This window comes from Medicago sativa, chromosome 7, assembly GCF_051527215.1.
Source record: "Medicago sativa cultivar Bolivia chromosome 7, Bolivia_mono, whole genome shotgun sequence".
NCBI classification, from domain to species: domain Eukaryota; kingdom Viridiplantae; phylum Streptophyta; class Magnoliopsida; order Fabales; family Fabaceae; genus Medicago; species Medicago sativa.
The window spans coordinates 52,651,828-52,670,888 of NC_140755.1; the positions used below are offsets into that span (position 1 = coordinate 52,651,828).

General features: G+C 32.8%; 1 long non-coding RNA gene and 2 pseudogenes across 1 annotated transcript; 2 read left to right on the forward strand and 1 right to left on the reverse strand.

The window, feature by feature from the left end:
- The first annotated feature begins 1,077 nt into the window (after positions 1-1,077).
- Positions 1,078-5,664, forward strand: LOC146906680 (uncharacterized; annotated as a pseudogene).
- Positions 5,665-6,799: 1,135 nt separating this feature from the next.
- LOC146906681 (B3 domain-containing transcription factor VRN1-like) lies at positions 6,800-18,032 on the forward strand (annotated as a pseudogene).
- On the reverse strand, positions 13,363-13,908 carry LOC146906682 (uncharacterized). Its single transcript, XR_015020518.1, has 2 exons — positions 13,745-13,908; positions 13,363-13,589 (listed from the first exon to the last, which is right to left on the reverse strand). It is a non-coding gene; the product is annotated as an uncharacterized LOC146906682 (long non-coding RNA).
- Positions 18,033-19,061: the final 1,029 nt, after the last annotated feature.

The window sequence follows — 19,061 nt, forward strand, 5'->3', positions numbered from 1 at the left end:
GTTAGGAGGTGGTGAGAAGAGGGTGGAGGTTAGGCGTTTGGTTCAAGAGAAGAGTCCGTTAGTGTTGTGTGTGCAGGAAACAAAGTTGAGCTCAGTCGATGATTTCTGTGTTAAAAATTTCTTGGGTGACGCACCATGTGGCTATTCATATCAACCATCAGTGGGAACTTCAGGAGGTTTGATCACAGTGTGGGATTCTACTCGTCTTAATGTGTGGTTTTCAACGAGTTTTGATCATGTTCTGGTAATTAGTGGCACGGTTATGCTCACTGGTGAAGATGTCATTATTATAAATTTATGCACCGTGCGATTCAGCGGCTGAACTTTTATTATGGGATCGGTTGTCTCCCTATGTGTTGAGCAAGAAGGATTCATGCCTGTGTGTGTGGGAGGATTTTAATTCTGTTTGAAGTATTGATGAGAGAAAAGGAAGAGGGTTGGTTTTTAGACAGTCAGAAGCAGATAGGTTCAACACATTTATTGATGATAGCTTGTTGATGGATTATCTATTTGTGGTTGTTTATTCACATGGTATCGTGGAGATGGCATTTCGATGAGTCATTTAGACATGTTTTTGTTATCAAAAAATTGGTGTGAGAGATGGCCCAATTGTATTCAGGTAGCCCTACAACGAGGTCTTTCTGATCATGTGAATATGGTTTTATATGCAGATGAGTCTAATTGGGGACCTCGTCCTCTGTGGATGCTGAAGTGTTGGTCGGAATATCCGGGATAAGCTGATTTTTTTCGTGACAGATGGGGTCTTTTAATGTTCAGGGTTGGGGAAGCTATGTGTTGAAATAGAAGTTAAAAATGATTAAAGCTTGTTTAAAAGAGTAGCATTAAACACATTCACAGAATATGGAAGGAAAGATTAAAGAAGTGAAAAATCGTATTGCTTATTTAGACACAAAAGGGGAAGTGTTTGGGCTTTTAGATGAGGAAGCAAACGAACTTCACGAACTATCAGTGAGTTTGCATTCCATGGCTCGGGTTCAAACCAGTATTAATTGGCAAAAGTCTAGGTTGAATTGGTTACAGGAGGGGGATGCGGAATCTAAATTTTTTCATGGAGTCATGTCAAACCAACAGCGATGTAATACTGTTAATTTGGTGAACGTGAATGGAATTAATATTGAAGTGGTCCAAAATATCAGAACAACTGTATATGATCATTTTTCTCGCCATTTTAAAGTAGTTGGTGCTGCTCGGCCAGGTGTGGAGGGCCTATCTTTTCGTAAGATATTTTGTAGCAAAGCGGGAACTTTAATCAAACCCTTTTCATTGGAAGAGGTGAGGCGGGTTGTGTGGGATTGCGATAGTTACAATAGTCCAGGTTTGGATGGCATTACTTTTGGATTTATAAAAGAATTTTGGGAGTTGTTGAAAGATGATATTATGAGATTTATTCTGGAATTTCATCGTAACGGCAAGTTATCGAAGGGGGTTAACTCTACTTTTATTGCTTTAATTCTGAAGGTTACTAGTCTGCAACGGCTAAATAATTTTCGACCTATCTCTTTGGTGGGGTCTATGTACAAGGTTTTGGCGAAGGTTTTAGCTAATTGATTACATGAAGTTATTGGTAGTTTGGTCTCCGAATCTCAATCAACTTTTGTTAAAGGGAAACAAATTTTAGATGAATCCTTATTGCCAATGAAGTGGTCGACGAAGCTAAGCGCATGAAGAAGGAACTCCTTATGTTTAAGGTTGATTTTGAAAAATCTTATGACTCGGTGGACTTAAATTATCTTGACTCCGTGATGGCTAATATGAATTTCCCAACTTTATGGCGAAAGTGGATATTAGAATGTGTAGGAACGACAATGGCCTCAGTTCTTGTTAATGGTAGTCCAACAGAAGAGTTTTCGATCGAGCGCGGTCTTTGTCAAGGGGACCCTCTCTCGCCGTTTTTATTTTTGTTGGCTGCCGAAGGTTTTAACATCTTGATGAAGGCTATGGTGTGCGTGAATAGGTTCACGGGTTATAGAGTTTGCAGCATGGGTGAGGTTAATCTTACTCACCTTTAGTTTGCCGACGACATGTTGATTATTGGTGAGAAGAGTTGGCAGAACGTGTGTTCAATGCGTGCGGTGTTGCTTTTGTTCGAACAAATATCGGGGCTAAAGTTGAACTTCCAAAAGAGCATGTTAACTGGTGTTAATATTACTGATTCTTGGTTGATAGAGGCAGCTAGGGTGATGAATTATAGAACGGGGACCATTCCTTTTTTATACTTGGGACTTCCTATTGGGGGGGATTTCAGGAAGTTGAGTGTTGTTGGAAACCGGTTATTGATCGTATAGTTGATCGCCTGTCCTTGTGGAATAATAAATTTCTCTCATTTGGTGGTCGCCTGGTATTGTTGAAATCTGTCCTGTCTTCTCTTCCGGTTTACTTTCTTTCCTTCTTCAAGGCTCCCGCAGGTATAATCTCTTCTATTGAATCTATATTTAAAAGATTTTTTTTTGGGGGGGGGGGGGGGGGGGGGTGGTGTAGTAAATCCGCAAGTGCATGGTTTACCGATGAAGTAATAAAAGAGTATCGTTCCGACAGGAAGTTATAAATTCAATTAACTTTCAACAATGACTAGAAAATAGTTTGAGTTGAAAAGTTTGGATTTTTTTTTAAAAGGAAAATAACAATAATAATAAAAAGGTGTCTTGGGATTATTGGTTCGTCATGGTGACAAATCCTTCACAAACCAAACCCTAAACCTATAACTTTATGTTGGACATATTTTCTAAAGACAAGTTTATCTTTGGCCTATCACATCTCCTTTCGGTTTCAGTGAGTGTGTTTCTCTAGCAATCATGCCTATTCTCATGGTTGATTGCTATTGAAATCCTTGAAGATCGAAACTTTATTGTCTTAAGGTTTGCTAGACTATTCTCATGTTTCGCGATCCTTGTCTGATTTAACTTGTTCCAATATCAAAACTTCTTCTTTCGATGCTTCACTTTGATATTTGTGATGATGAATTAACAAGTACTAACCCTCCACAGTCGCATTATGAGTTTGATACTTGTTAATTCATTATAAAAACAGTGAAATTAGATTAGAAAATAGATTTACATAAAATTAGGGTTTGAGGCTTGGTTTGATTAAGATTAGGTCATTAGACTCATCCAACAATCCCAAGACAAGAAGAGTCTACTCAGTCACGTTCATTGTAGACATAGAGATGAAGAAGAAGAAGAAGAACATAAAAGTAAATAACAAGAAAATAAAGATCAACTTTTATTCAAAGAAACAATTGTCACTTATTATTTCCAAGAACAAAAGATGAATGAATATGTTTTCTAGCTGCTCTATTTATAGTCTACAACTACTTAAGCCCCAAAAAATACAACAATAGAGTGTTCCACAAGAAACCATGGGCTTTAGGTTAGAAATAAACTAAATAGGCAGCTTGTCGAAGAAGCAAAAGTAGCAAAAGGAAGTTTGTGGCCGTGCCAAGCCTTCTGAATGGTTAGCTTCATATTTTTGTACCAAATCTTTATATTTTTAGCCCGAATCATCTCGAAATCTCCCTTCTTTTGCTCCAAGACTCAATCTTTAGAATATTCATTACTGAAATTAAATAACTTGCAATTGAAGTAAAATAGTTCTAAAAAAGGAAATAAAAGCAAATGAAATCTAAATAAAATAGACTCAAATAATATATTAAAAACACTAAATTATTGACTCATCAGGGGGGTGGTGAGGATCATAGGAAAATAGCCTGGATAAATTGGAATTTTGTTTGTGTTCCGAAGGAGGATGGTGGGTTGGGGGTCTGGAGGTTAGGTGAGTTTAATATGAAGGAGGATGGTGGGTTGGGGGTCTGGAGGTTAGGTGAGTTTAATATGTCGTTGTAGGGAAAATGGTGTTGGAGGATGTTGACTGACAAGGAGGGGTTGTGGTATTGTGTTCTGAAGGCCCGTTATGGGGAGTTAGGTGGCCATTTCAGGGAGGGGGGAATGACTGATTCTATGTGGTGGCGGACTTTATGTCGTGTCCGAGGAGGGGTTGGAGAGGGAGTGGGCAGTTGGTTCGACGACAACGTTCATCGGATTGTAGGAGATGGTCGTACAACTTTATTTTGGTTCGATCATTGGGTCGGGGGAACGCCTTTGCGTTTTCAATTTCCTAGACTCTTTGATTTAGCCATGAATAAGGATTGCATGGTAGAGGAGATGGTTAGTTTAGGTGGGGAGGCGGAGGGAAGGTCGTGGGAGTAGATACGCCATTTGTTAGCTTAGGAGGAGGAGAGTGTGAGGGTGTGTCCCGAAGTGTTACATAACGTTGTTTTGTAGGATGATATTACTGATACGTGGCGATGGCTTTTAGATCCTGTGCATGGCTATTCAGTGCAGGGTTCCTATCGCTTCCTCACATCTTCAGGTGATTAGGTGGATAGGAATCTTATTTCTCATTTCAACCATCAGCAACAGCATACATGCATACACAACATAACATAAAAGAAAAGATCTTAAGAGGAACAAAAAAATCAAAATAAAAGATCTTATGAGGAACAAAAAAACCAACACAGCATAACAAATCTATTTTTTTGGAATAGATCATATAAGGATAAAATAATTCAACACAGACAGCGCCACATTTCTTTATTTTTTCGGCCAGAAAAAAATCAACACAATAAAACCCTTTTATTTTTTACATAATCAACACAACACACTTATACTAACCAGTCAAAGAGGAACAACAAATAGATCCATCACAGGAGGTGGTGGAAATTACTTTGGCAAATGAGATACAACACTGATGCAGCAAACAAGAAAAAAAAAAAATAAGTGAGTGTAATATTTATTGTAAAAATAATACAATTATAACAAAACAATTTTTTACCTCAAAATTAGAAAATAGAAGATGAATGTATTAGAGAGAAAGAAGAAATGAGAGGAGGAAAATTTTCTAAGTGTTTGAGAAATGGTATCTCAAACACGGTGATTTCAATATATAGGACAAACAATGCCATTTAGCTTTTGCAAACTATGCCAGCAAACTATGCAGAAGTGGTGTAGCTTTATCATGTAATTTGCGAGGGGTTATACGTGGGGAAACCCCTGGCAAATTGTCCAACAGTCAACAATGGCAGAGAAATGGCAGAGAACAGGCTTTGGCGCAGTGAAGCAGGCTGGTGGTATCTAATCTGCATCAGCTTTGGCAGACAATTCAAAATTTGATTTTCCCGCCTTCAATTTGCCAGGAGTTTTTGCGAGGGGTTGACCTTGGCTTATGGTCTTTATACGGTTTGCAATTTCCCAGGAGTCTCCCTGGCATTGCTCCTGGAAAATTTCCCAGGGACTCATGCTCCTGGCATAATTCCCTGGCAAAATGTAGGATTTCTTCTAGTGTGATGATGTCTGGCACATACATATTCCTGAGAAAGTGTCTCTGTTTGTGTGGCATCTCTTGCGTAATTGGATTCCAACAAAAGATAATCTATTGCGGTGGAATGTTATTCATGTTAACGACTTGGAGTGTGTAATTAGGTGTGGAGCCTCTGAAACTGTTAACCACCTTTTTCTAGAATGCAATTTGTCATATGCATTATGGCTTCATGTCTGGAATTGGGTGGAGCTCTCGGTGGTTCATCCTTGTCAGCTCCGTGATTCATTTTATTCAGTGTTCTTTCATGGTGGGCATGCCTCGTGGTACTAATTCATTCTTTAAGGTCATTTGGTTTGCTTGCGTTTGGGTGATTTGGAAGGAACATAATAATCTTACTTTCGAAAATATGGCGTCAACTCCATTGGTTCTTCTTGAGAAGGTAAAGTTGCTCTCTTTTTTTGTGGTTGAAAGCTAAACAGGGAACCTTTAGTTACTGTTATCATGATTGATGGAAACATCCGCTACCTTGTATGAGTGTCCACTAATTATTTTTTTTGTTTGTTTTGCTGGTGCTATTTTTTATGTGGCACACTGTTCCTGTAAACTTCGATCGGTGGTGTTTCTTGCACTCCTTGTGCAGAGAGCTTCACTGTTGTTGTTACTATAAGTACCATTTTGATTTTTGCAAAAAAAAAATAAAATAGAATGATTAATATGATAGAGAAAAAGAATCATTTTTCAAGAACTATTAAAATAATTAATATAATAATTTATATTGAAAAAAGAAATACATTTATTGCATCTTATCTTATGCAATGTTGCATAGGTTAGAAAAACTCATAAAAAAAAAATACTTCCTCCGTTTCAAAATGAGTGTCGCTTTAGCCAATTACACACATATTAAGGAATGAAATAAAGTAGTCAAATGTCATAGCAATTTTACCAAATTATCCTAATCAACTATTGGTTTAATTTTCATTAAAGAAAAAATAATACTTTGGAAGTAGTGTAACATAATATTAATTGAAGGGTACAATTGAAAAGAAAAAGTTATTATTGCATTGGAAACTGAAAGCGACATTCATTTTAAAACAATTTTTTTTGCTAAAACGACACTCATTTTAAAACGGAGGGAGTATATTTTTCCGTTAGTTCCAAGAATTCTTGAGCATATACACATTTAAAGGATATACGCATTTAAACAGCAGTATAGAATAGGGGTAGTAATTAATACTACCAGTGTAGGTTTATTCTCAAAAGTTTTAATTCAACTAATTTAATCTTCCACCCATTTCCTTCTCTACCGGCGAAAACCCCTAAATCTCAACTAATTTGGAATATGAAAAGCCATAGTTTTGTATACTCTATTATATAATCCTTACTCTAATTAAGTTCCATATTCTTTTTGGTTGTCATTGTCATCTAAACTTCATTTATTGGAGACAGTACTCACTCATTCATATTAAGCAAGATCATGGCCAGTGAAATTCCTGAGGTGAAGTCAATCCACTTTTTCAAGATCATACTTACTCACAACATTCATGAAGGAAAGCTTGTAAGCGTTTGACTTAGATTCTTTGTTCATGCAGTTTATGTTTCTTTATCTTATAAAATGGTCTTTTTACTTTTTTTGTTTGTTTGAAGAAAACAGGAACTTATTGCAACAGCTTATCTGTATTCTGTCACATGAAAACCATATGACGTAATATATGAAGGGATATCATATCGATAAATATGCCATCTAACAGATGAACACATTATACATTACATAGAAAAACATAGTGCCTAAATACTGTTAAAACTCTATAAATTAATAATGTTGGGACCGGAGAAATTTATTAATTTAGAGAGTTATTAATTTATCGATAAATTAATAATTATTAATTTAAGAGTTTTTAAGTAATTATATTGTACATACCAAACAAAAAAACAAATTAGTCTATGTCTCTTAGAATTACGTTGCAGCGAACCTTGGGACTCAACGTAAATTAGTAACTACTGTGTTCATATGCATTGGAAATCAATAATGACTTTTGAAGTACAGTAAATGTAAACAAGAGGAACAAATGTGTTCAATGTATTCTTAATATATTTTTTTTCAATTTCTATGAATTATTAATTTATGATTTTCTTGGGACCGAAAATTATAAAGGGATCTTCCGAAAAATTATTATCTTATTATTTTATCGAGTTTTTCAATTTTTTACATTGGCCCAAGCCGGGACCGGACAAATTTATTATTTTTGAGAGTTTATTAATTTACCGAGTATTAATTCAAAGAGTTTATACTGTAATCTATTTTTGATAAACACAAAACTGACAGATTGGGATTTTTTTTTTCTTGTTGGGGTTTATAAGGCTAAAGTAATACACTATGAGCAACATACAAGTAGTGGCGAAAAAGGATTTAAAATAACATATTATACTACTTTGCATCTACCTTACCTTATACTCTTAGGTTGGGCTTAGGGTCAGAAATGAGTCTAGCTGAGACGAACCGAGATTAAGTTCTGCTCGATTCGGTAAAAATTAAATTGGCTCGAGTTTGTATTTATCTTTTTCTTTTAGCTTGAATTCAACTTGATTCAAGCTCACAAACAATTCGATTCGGCTTGATAACTCGAGTGAAATGAACAAAAACAAAAAAAAGTTTTTTTTTTTTTCAAAATAAAAATGTATGCAAATAAAAACCCAAATACCATAACAAATTAACAATTGAATCATGCGATAGGCTGAGAACAAATTTGGTCTTAAGACCAAGTAACAGGCAATGCATTGGCATGTATCTTAACTTTTCTTTTATAGCCAATCTAGCTCTCAATTGTTTAAAAAATACCGTCGTGGGACTATTCTCATATAGTGGTTTCATGGTTTGAAGCATTTTTTAACATTATGTTATAGATCTAAACATTCATTCGTATCTCTTTTAGTTTGAAGGCCATATCTTTTTTTACAGCACAATTATTGTGATAAATGTGAGTTAAAAGTCTCACATCGTTTGGTTCTATCACGAGTACTAATTTGGTTTAATTAATTGACAGATGATGCCAAGAAAGTTTGTGGACAAATATGGAGAAGGTTTATCAAATGCCATATATCTAAAGACTCCAAATGGTGCAAAATGGACATTAAATTTGGTAAAAAGTGATGGCAAGATATGGTTTGAAAAGGGTTGGAAAGAATTTGCAGAGCATCACTCACTAGCTCATGGCCATCTTCTGCTTTTCAAATATGAAAGAACTTCCCATTTTTATGTGCACGTTTTTGAAAAGAGTGCCTTAGAGATAAGTTATCCTTCCACAAGAGTTGAAGCTAAAAGGGTCTCGAATGGTCAAAGCTATAAATCTCCAGATAACGACGATTGTAGAGCATGTCAAAAGAGAAAAGCTAACCCCTCATTTGAATTTCATCAACCACGTGAAATAGGAAGCAGTAGTTGTGTTAAAGTTGGGCAATCAGAAAAGGTAGATGTGCGTCATACTCAAAAAAAGTGCAAAGGTATAAGATTTTGTGTCTTTGTCTCATAAATTATTAGTTTTTTCTTCTTTTATTCATGTTATTATTAAATGACATACACTACATTTTAACTCTAGTAAGTCCGTGTGTAATCGGCAGACGTTTTAGTATTTAGTTATAGGGTGAGGGGAACCAAAAATTATTACAGTAAAATAGATTATGAAATGTTTGGGTGATATCGATTCAAATTAGTTGTCTTTAGAATTGGTTGTAACTTGAAATTAAGATTTATAGCTTTTGAATCCAAGAGTAAATTTTATAGTAAAATTTATTGCTTAACTCATTTTTACGTGATTGTATCAAAACATAAATAGCTTCACATTCAACTCACTTAGCTTTTTAACTAAATTAAATTATAATTGCTATATGTTCAAAACCAATTTTATAGAACACGAATGATGATCATGAAATATTTGCCTTATGGTGTTCCAATTTTGCAGGGAGAGAAGTTATTACCAATGAGAACGTTACAACTCTTGACCAAGCAAACTCTTTCAAAACATGTTATCCATCGTTTATTCTTGTCATGGGGGCATCATACGTTGACCGGCGTTTTCTTCTGGTAAGCTACAAAGAATCATTTGGCTTGTAGAGCATGTTGTAAATTTAGGCATAAAATTATCTCTATATAATAATCAATATATATAAATAAAAGAATCAATCAAATATAAACAAGAGAGATTAATAAATTTATCTCTTTTGAGATTGTTGTTGAATTAGAACCCTGACCACGACTTTATCAACATCTTTGACAGCCAAATCAAATAGAATCAACAGCTACAAAACGAACAAATAATGAATAGTCTGAGACGTGCTGATCGCACTGTCCTTAAGGATTTTTCGCGTAATTATACGCTAACCCCCCAGGATTTAACAGACCCTTCTTGATATAGAATCAAGGATGTAGAACTCGCAAGAAGAAATTTTAACAGGAAGATGTAACCCAAGAAACTCAATCTAATGGAGGAGAGGAAAATGATTTTTTAGAAAAGTATGTGTGCTACTCAGCTTGTGTACTGTACCGGTTTCTTACCCTTTTTTATAGGCATTGAATTGATACACATGTTAGTTATGTGGCAATTAAATTGCTAATAAAAACGGTAAAACAGTAGGAGTGATATTGACCAGGTAGTGTAACGTTAATTTTTGGATTGGAATAGAAACATGCACATATTGACCAAGTAAATAACAACAACTAATAATGTGGTCAAAGGCCGTTACCAAATTGGGAATTAAAAACGTGTCAAAACTAAGTCAAAATTTTAATAAATAATAATATGATAATAATTTCCTATTAAAATATTTTTCCATATTTCTCAATTAAAAATATGGGACACAAAATATTTAAAACTTTTGAAATATAATCAAAATTTACAACAATCCCCCACATATTTCAAAAGTTTAAAAGAAATTAGAAAAAAAAAAAACTTCATGGGTTAACATCCTAGATGTGATGCATCAAACTGGTATAGCAAGCTATATGAACCAGCCCTAGAATGATAATACTTAACACACAGTGAAGTTGGTGTAGCAAGCTATATGAACCAAAATCACTTGGCGTATGTTAGCGGTATACCACTCGCATCACACCCCCACAATTCTTGCCGTTGGCGCTGTGGTGCGCGAATAGGCCGTGCGCGTGCCTGGATTATTTCATGAGTGCTCCAGAGATATCGCCAAGATCTCATACAAGCGGCCTCACTTGACACTCACATAGGTGATTTCATCAAGTGTATGCTGCAAATCATACACCACCCATAAGGAATATGAAATTCATTAAAAGCTTTATAGGCTTATCCTCTCAGTAATGCAGTGTCTAGCACTTCTCACACACACCATAGGAAAGGGACGGAAACAAAAATTAATTAATTAACTAATTTTTGGTGCTAGCAGAACTAATAAGTGACTTGTTCTTACCCATATGAACCTTATTCATGGGATCTCCAATCACAAAGTTTGGGTTCCCATCACTTATTAATTTCGAGTGGCTTAGGTCCCAATCCCCTCGATGTACACAAATTTATTTCATCCCAAGGGGCTTTGTTTAGTAGCTACTTTATACACAAATGATGAAGATAATTTTCCTTCATCATATAAGATTGACTAAGACGTCTCTAAGTCAATCATCCTCATATATTTATCAAAGTTTATAACAATAAACTTGATCTCTATAATTATATTTTTATACATGTCTGCCTTAAGTGACATCACTATCAATGTGGATAAATATAAATCTATTTGTAGATTTATTATACAGGTCTGTTTGAATGACTTCAAACGACAACATCCCCGCAATAAGTAAAGTAATTGTACATTTTGATTTATTCTCATTGGATTTTAATTTCAATTAACATCATTGCATTATTTTGATGCAATGGTTTATCAACTCTAAACAATATTTTATATATTGTCAAACTGACATTCTTGATATACTTCATCAGGTCTACTTAGATAAATTGTAAGCGACAAACCCCCACATTGAGAAAATATAATTCTATGTATAGATTTATTATACAGGTCTGCTTGAATAATTTTCAAGTGACAACACTCCAACAATGGAAAATAAATTCGATAAATATATATTTTCTCATAAATAAATTTAAGTAAACATCATTGCATTATTTGAATACAATGGATTATCCATAATTTATTTATCAAGTATACTCTTATGTCAAAGTCATTTCAAATATTCCTCAAAGAATATAAGTATAATATTTTCACAACTATAACCTCAACTAACTCTTTTATTGAAGCCAAAATAAAATTAAAGAAATAGAAGTAATCAAACTGTGAGGTTTGTCAAGTTAATTATGCTCAAAATAGTATCATTAGAGAGAAGGTAGATTGCATACAAGTACTTTCAACCAATATGCACATAATCTCATAGTTTGTCATTATCAACAATGCATTTTCAATTATGTATAACATGTTTCAAATCTATCTACCAAAACATGCACATTCAAACTATGAAATTTTAAATTATAAAACTTGTCATATGATGCTAGTCATCAATTAACTAAATCAAATACAATCCTCATTTGATATTTCAACGTTAACCTTTTAAGATAGTAATTATGCAGTTTATAATTGTTAAAATATATTCAAGTTGCCACAAAGATAACATCATGAAAATAAAAAGCAAAGATATCACTTACATAATTCAAATAATCACCAATGCAAGTATAGCCACAATTCTACAATATTCATGTTCAGATAACATTACCAAAGACATTAGCAGCACAAGAAAAATCACATTTTAATCACATGGTTGTATATACGCCGATATACGTACGACAAACAAATAGCTCATAGAAACATTTGTGACAGTGGGATCAGAAGGTTTAGCACAATTTTTTGGCAATGAGGAATGGATACGTAAGTCACAAATAAAGGAGCAAGAGTGATATAACAAAGCGTAATAGGAGTAATATTTTAATTATTGTTACCTGGTTCCGGTTATCTACCAAAATTCAGTATAAGCTTACCTTCCTATTGTCATCATCAATGGCTTGAGCAACCTAATCAATTTCATTGGGAAGCTTACCATTATCTTTCATGTCTCAAAGTAACCATCGATCAAATTCTGCCTTGATTGGAACACGTCACTCCAAGACATGACAAATGCGACCAATCACTTCGTGGACACCATAACCAATAATCTCACACCATCTAATTTTGTGTTCTTTGATTAAAACCTATCGCGGTGGTGGATCTGAGAATTAGGGCACAAATAGATTTCATTAGAAAAGAAAAATCCTTAAGATTGTTGTAAATTTAGGCATAAAATTATCTCTATATAATAATCAATATATATAAATAAAAGAATCAATCAAATATAAACAAGAGAGATTAATAAACTTATCTCTTTTGAGATTGTTGTTGAATTAGAACCCTGACCACGACTTTATCAACATCTTTGACAGCCAAATCAAATAGAATCAACAGCTACAAAACGAACAAATAATCACTACTACAAAAATGGGCTTATATAGCGCTTTTTCTTGGCTTTAGGTAGCGCTTTTGAAGCGCTATTGTAAATGGCGCTGGTAAAGGTAATATAGCGCTTTTTTTTTCCGTATAAAGCGCTAGCTATAGCAGGGTTTATATAGCGCTTTATGTCAAAAAGTGCAAGCAAAGGTTCTCCTTAGATAGCGCTTTCAAAAATAAACGTCATCTAAGACAAGTTTAAAAACAGCGTTTTTGTTTAAAAAGCGCTATGTAACAATAGGTTTAGATAACGCTTTATAAAGGAAAAAAAGCGCTAGGAAAAGCATTTATTTTATTTTATTTTTGTCAAAAAAAAAATTCCTTTCCAGATAGCGTTTTTTTTATTTTTATTTTTTTGATCAAGATAGTGTTTTTTTATTAATTTAAAGTAATATATATATATATATATATATATATATATATATATATATATATATATATAAAGTCTGAAATTTAAAGGGAAATGTATATAATTTAGGCACATTATAATTGAGACTATTATTTATCAAACAAAACATAACCATATCATAAAAAATGTATGTATATATATAGCATAAAAGTCAGAAATGTTTAGCCTCTAATATGGTAACATGGATATCTCTAAGAGTTACAACTAATTAGTTGACATAAAGATCAAAATCTTCTATGGTATCATGCAGTCTTCATCTATCTTCTTGGTCTTCTCAACATTTTTATCCAAAACAAGCATGCAAATCATCATTCATTTCCAAATTTCGTTCACTCTCCTCCACCTGAATATATACCAGAAAACGCCATTAAGCAATAACGCTATATTATATTAGAGATAAATTCAAAGTACTACTGATCATGAGTACAAATTAAAGCAAGATTATAAATTAAAACAACTACCACTTCTAGCAAATATATTTAGAAACATTAAACTCACCTTATTATAAAAAAAATCATATAACTTTTAGGCTGATCATGAACCGACACCATTCTTCTTAGATTTCTATTAGAAACCATCAATGTACTGTATATATTATAACATTAAAAATAACCATGTTACTTAATAAACTTAATTATACATAGATATTATACTTTAATATAAAAAAAACATACCAACTTTGGAATCTCATTCAGTTTTGAAATGAGAATATCTTTCATAAACCTCATCACAAAGTACCCGACATATATACCATTTTCTTGGCGAGGACACTACAAAAAATAAAATAATAAGTAATTGTATAAGTTAGTTTATTTGGTATGCCATGTAGAAGTCACGATGGATGATTAAGGAATTGATTAGTAGGTTATACAAAAGGCATATGCATAGTGTATATCATATTATCACATCATTCAATTAGTTTATTAGAAAATAATTCTAGTCACACACAAAAAGTGTTATTGTTTATATATATAAAAAAAAAATTTGAACCAAAAGAAAAATTATTCATCTTACTGGTTGTGTAGAGTTTAATTAAACCCAAAATCTTTAATAAACAATTGTCAAATTTCAGTAATTATTCATCAAACAAAAATTTTGAATTTTCGATTGTCAAATTCATCCTAATCACTAACAGTGCAGTCTTAAATTTAGTTTGAACCTTGAAAACCTAAAATATCCAGATGAAAATATGAAAAAATTAAAGAATATTTGAGTTAAATTGAGGTAAGGAAAGAATGAAGATGGTACCTGAGATGAAGAATTGAGTATTGAAAAAGATGTAACCGGACGACGGCAGCGTCGATATGATGCACCGCAATTAAGAGTGAGATAGAGGTGGTTGTTCTGGAATGAATCGAAAGAGACGGTTATGGTTTTGGAATAGATCGAAGGAGTCGAGTGATGGTGATGAATGAATTGATAGATATAGGTGGTTGGTGATGAATGAATCGATAGAGGTGGTGGTTCTGGACTGAATTGCCTGCACACGATCTAATGAAAGTTTTGAGTAAAGTAGTTTTGGGTTATGTTATTAATTGATTTTAAAAATACGTTTAATGAAAATTATGTTATAGTTTTTATTTTATCTTTAGGATGCATTAAAATAGGGATTTCCATTAAAATTGGAATTCTTTGTTACTTTTGAGTATATAACAAAAAGAAGTTACGCTTTGTTGTTAGTGTATAAAGCGTTTTTTTTGTGTAACAAAAAAAAAGCATTTTTTTCAAATATAAATAAAAAACAAAAAACGCAAACTTCATGAAAATTATGTTATAGTTTTTATTTTATCTTTAGGATACATTAAATTAGAGATTTCCATTAAAATTGGGATTCTTTGTTACTTTTGAGTATATAACAAAAAGAAGTTACGCTTTGTTGTTAGTGTATAAAGCGTTTTTTTTTTCAAATATAAATAAAAAAACAAAAAACGCAACCTGTAAAGTAGGATTTATGAAAAAGTAGGATTTAGTGGGACCAGGACATTTGATTTGTTTTTTTAGTTTGGATTTGTTTTTTGGGAAAAAAGTTTAGATTTGTTTTTTTTTTTTAAAGTTTAGATTTAGTTTGTTATATATATGATAAAAGAATTAAAAAAGGTTTGTACCAAATTTTTTTTTAAAAAAAAGGTGTGCTTTGTTACTGCAATCCATTTTTCATTTTTTGTTTGAAAGATGCAATCCATTTTTCATAAAAATTCAAAAAATATTTGAAATATGCTATGCAGGGGATCGAACAGGGGACCTGTTAGTTAATGTACATTAAATCAGTTAATAAAATGGCGCTTTTTTTAACCTATAAGCGCTATCTTTCTCAAGCATGCAATAACGCTTTTTTTAACCTATAAGCACTATTTAAGGTTGATTTATATATAGCGCTTTTCATAAAAAGTGCCATATACGATTAATCATATTTTTTATTTAAATAACTATTATTTTTATTTAACCTATACTGGCGCTTTCAATACAAAGCGCTATATATACTTAAAATGATAGATAGCGCTTTTTCAAAAAAGCACTAGCTAAGACCTCCGTGTTTTAATTTATAGTGCTTTAGTGTTAAAAGCGCTATTTATGAGGCGCTATATTTTCCCAATTTTGTAGTAGTGAATGAATAGTCTGAGACGTGCTGATCGCACTGTCCTTAAGGATTTTTCGCGTAATTATACGCTAACCCCCCAGGATTTAACAGACCCTTCTTGATATAGAATCAAGGATGCAGAACTCGCAAGAAGAAATTTTAACAGGAAGATGTAACCCAAGAAACTCAATCTAATGGAGGAGAGGAAAATGATTTTTTAGAAAAGTATGTGTGCTACTCAGCTTGTGTACTGTACCGGTTTCTTACCCTTTTTTATAGGCATTGAATTGATACACATGTTAGTTATGTGGCAATTAAATTGCTAATAAAAACGGTAAAACAGTAGGAGTGATATTGACCAGGTAGTGTAACGTTAATTTTTGGATTGGAATAGAAACATGCACATATTGACCAAGTAAATAACAACAACTAATAATGTGGTCAAAGGCCGTTACCAAATTGGGAATTAAAAACGTGTCAAAACTAAGTCAAAATTTTAATAAATAATAATATGATAATAATTTCCTATTAAAATATTTTTCCATATTTCTCAATTAAAAATATGGGACACAAAATATTTAAAACTTTTGAAATATAATCAAAATTTACAACAGAGCATAATTTGATAGATGCTTATTGAAATAATATAGAAAATAAATTTTTTTTAAGGTAAAGTCGTACCAACTATGTTGGCACCACTAACTAAAATCAACAAGCAAAATTTTAAAAATCATATAACAAAGTGGTGTCACGATAAAATCTGAAAAGATAGTTGTCTATAAAAAATGTACTTTTCAACAAGAAATTTCTATTTAACATTTTCCTTTTCTTTTGTTGGCAGAATATACCAGTTAAGTTTGGTAAGACACACTTTGATTTGGAAAAGAAGAGAGGAGTTGTTTATTTTGAGGTGTTAGATGGAAGAGTTTGGCCTGCAAGATACATAAAGAGGAAGATCTAATCGGGCCCAAGATTTGAAATCACAGGTGGATGGAAAGCATTTGCAATGGACAATAACTTGAAAGTTGGTGATGTTTGCAAATTTGAGCTCATTCTTAGTACTAATATGACCTTCCAAGTTCACATCTTTAGAGTGAAAGACAAAAATTGTTCTACATTTCAAAGTAGGATTGGTGCTCAATTTTTATTTCATATTATTTCCCTTTCTCATATGATAAATTAAATAAATTTATTTTTCCATTTTATGCAGAATCTTCCCAAATGAATTGAGAAGCTATTCAAGGATAGAGAAAGGAAATGGAAATCATACCATCAAATCACCACCATCACCCAAGTGTTTTAGTTCTTTTCAATGAAGCTTAATTAACTTTATATGGATCTAGTGCATGTTTTTGGAACACTACTAACAAATGAAAACACTGCTAGTCAAGAAGCAGTTCAACTTTTCAATCTAATTTCTTGCATTTCTAGACAATATTTGATGATATGCTCTTTTGAATGAATTGTTATGCTTCTTTTATATAATATATATTTACCCCTTCAGTGTTATTTATTTATTTATTTTAGTCTTAATTCCATAGTTTTTTATCATTGAAATAATTATTGATCATCCACGCTTGATTACTAGTATCAAGAGCCTTCGTTGAACATTGTTCTTCAATTTTTAGAGATCCAATTTTGGTGGAAAAATTGGTTAGAAGTTAGTTACATTTGATCATTCTTCGACGCACCTTCATCAATCATCATCAATGCGTTCTTTCTTCCACCATAGTTCTTCTGTAACCTACAATTGATCATCAGTAATCAATCTTGCTTTGAATTCAAGCTTCTATCATGGTTGAATCAATGAATTTCACGCAACCTATGATTCCAATTTGATGGTTTTTACCATCACTGGGCTATGTTGATGGAAAACTTGTTACATTCCACAGAATATCGGAGTTTGATCGAGAATGGAGTTACCATTGCTTCTGCAAATGCAACCAAAAATTGGTTACAAGATGGTTATTTTCCATCATTCTTCAACCAACCTTCGTTAATCATCGTCAATCTTGTTCTTTCTTCCACCATAGTTCTTCTATAACCTAAAATTGATCATCATAATCAATCTTGTTATGAATTCAAGCTTCTACCATGGCTGAACCAGTGAATTTCGAGCAACCTGTGATTCCAAAGTTTGATGGTTTTTACGATCTCTGGGCTATATTGACGGAGAACTTGCTACGTTCCAAAAAATGGGTATATTGATAGCAAACTTTGTGATCTCAAGGTCAATAACTATCTTTATCAACCAATTGGTATAATTATCATGGAAATAATCATGGTGTGAGATACAACCAAAACTATATGGGATTTAATGCATACTAAATATCAAGGTTCTACAAGGTGAAGCGTGCTCAATTGTAAGTATTACGGAAAGAGTTTGAATTTCTTGCAATGAAAGAGGTGAATCTATTGATGAATACTTTGCAAGAACTCTTGCAATTTCAAATGATATGACTGCTCATGGTGAGAGAATGGAACAAATTTTGGTGGCTGCAAAGATACTGAGATCATTAACAAGAAAGTTCAACTATGCGGTATGCTTCATCGAATAATCAAATTATGTAACAACACTTTCCATTGATGAATCGCAAAGTAATTTCTGTGTTCAAGAACAAAACTCGAAATCTCAATGTCAATAAGCTGATACTAAATACAATTTGAAGATTTCAAATGATTATAGAATGCTACAAATGTCATAAGCTAGGACACTATCAGAATAAATGTCAGCTTCGAGAAGAAAATACAAATATTGCTGAATTTGAATAAGGTGCAATGCATCTCATAGATCAATAATGACTGAATACCAATACCAAATATGAGGTACGATTTCTTGATTCTTGATGTTCCGATCATATGGTTGGAACAAAAGATTAGTTATTTGATTTTGATGATAGTTTTATAGAGTCAAGGAAATTAGGGACGATTCTAAGATATTAGTTATGGGAAAACAAAACACAAAGTTGTGCGTTGGTGGTATGATTTAAGTGACAACTAATCTTTACTATTCCCCCGTCTCACAATATTAGTTGTTTAAGGTATGTGCAGGATTATTAAGGAAATGATTAATTGTATTGATTTCAATGGTAAAATTAGTCGCATTTACTAAAACACCCTTATTAATTGTAGTTAGTGGTGCAATTAAGTTGGATGAAATTTAATAAAAAAGGGTATAATAGTGGAAAAAAATAATAAATGATGCATTAATATTATAAAGTGACAATTATTTTGAGA